Source organism: Euprymna scolopes, chromosome 46, assembly GCF_053919585.1.
Source record: "Euprymna scolopes isolate OS-2025 chromosome 46, ASM5391958v1, whole genome shotgun sequence".
Classification (NCBI taxonomy): Eukaryota; Metazoa; Mollusca; class Cephalopoda; order Sepiida; family Sepiolidae; genus Euprymna; species Euprymna scolopes.
In genome coordinates, this window is record NC_136527.1 from 155,253,449 (window position 1) to 155,255,499 (window position 2,051).

The window sequence follows — 2,051 nt, forward strand, 5'->3', positions numbered from 1 at the left end:
ACTGGACAAAGCAAACAGCGCTTTTAGCAGATTGTACAACAGAGTCTGAAACAATAGACACTTAAAAAAATTCCACAAAATCAGTGTGTACAGAGCTGTAGAACTCTCCACCCTCTTGTACGTCTCAATCCTGGACAAATTATCGCCACTAATTACGACTCCTCGAGCTTTTTCATCAGTGCAGTTTTCTCACCATTCTCAACGTCCATCGGAGTGACTATGTCACCAATGTTGAGGTCATCGAGCGAGTGGAAATCACAAGCATCAGAGCGATGCTGCTGAAGTCACAGCTATAGGGAAAACTCTCTACTGCCTGTTGTGACAGAGGAGTCCCGAATAAAAGATATAAAGACTCTCTGAAGAAGTCCCTTGGTGACTGCCACATTGACCACCTTCAGTGGTCTGCTCTCACTGCTAACCGTGATACCTGGCGTGTACTGTCCACCAGACTGTGGCCTCCTTTGAGATCTCCCACACAGAGAATCTGCGGGAGAAGCGCTGCAGGAGGAAGATTTGGGAGACCTCAGCAGCCACACCTGATGTGACTTTTGATTGCAGCCGCTGTGGCCACACCTGCTTGTCCCGCATCAGACTTGTCAGCCACAAGCATGCCTGCGACTGATGTGAACAGCATCCTTCATAGAATGTTCGTTTACGAAGTACTTCAAGAAGAAGATTGTTTTTTAAATTATTAGGTGAAAGTACAGAATAGTTAACAACACGTAGGCTCTAATCCCCCCACAAAAACGTAATGAAGAAAAAAAACTGCATTTCCTGCCGCCGCCACTAAAATTAGAAACTATGAACAATTACATGTCTTCTTGACCATGAAATGAGTGATTATTTTCCGTTGCACATATATAATAATGAAATGAATGCTTATTTACCGTTAAACGTGTGGAAAGGAAAGTAATCTTAAATATTTGTTTTTAGCAAATTTTTTTTTTGCAAATAGTTTTGGAGGCAATTGAAATGTTAAAAAAATAGATTTTAATTTTTTATGGGGTAAACTTCGCAGGGTTAGATAGTAAAGATTTTCTATGATTTTTTCCTACTTTCAGCTTCTTCTAATTGGTGATGGCCCATAAATGGATGCTCATTTTATGTAAACTTTATAGAAAAAAGTGATCCCTAATCAAATAGCAAACGAATTTTTTTCAAGATTATATAAAAAATAAGTTATTCACACACGCGTTCATTCATTAGAAATACGTACAAAACGAGACCATATTTTTTAAAATTATATTTTCTTTTTGTGAAGATATTAAATAAACAATGATTAATTACATTAGTTTCAGAAATTAATTTTTATTGCAGTTATATCGATTTCGTTATACGGAGTGTAGGGGATTCTTTGTAGTGTTGCTGAAAAAATTGTTAAAATTTACAATGCTTTATTTTTATAAAAAAAGCAAAAATAAATTCTTTTTTTCTACCGAAAACCATAACTTTAGTCAAGGTGTTTTTGTTAAAACAATTTTTTTTCTATTAGGATTTTAAAATGTAAGGTGTTCAATATATTCCGTGATCATTATTTGATAAATACTGAAAATTTAATAAAATTGATTAATTTCCTGAATTTTAGTGAATTTTGTAAGTTAAGAGGGGTTGAAATGTTTATAAATTTGGAGCATCTGCTAATCATTTTCCCGTACCTATAAAACACAATAAAAATAATCGAAAATTTAAAACATTCATTTTGCACATACATATCAAACACGATAAAAAAGTAATTTGAAATTTTAAAAAAGTCATCGAAAATTAAAAAGAATATTATGATCTTTCAACTTAAGTCGAATTCATTAATACAGACTTTAGGATCCTTTTTGTAACGTTGCTCACAAAATTAAAGTTTCTTATTTTTTATTGTTACGATGCTTTATTTTCATAAAAATAGCAAAATGAAATTCATTCATTTTTTTTATTACTAAAAACCATAACTTTAGTAAATATATATATATATATATATATATATATATATATATATATATATATATATATATATATATATATATATATTTTAAATCAAAATAATAATTTCCACTACGATT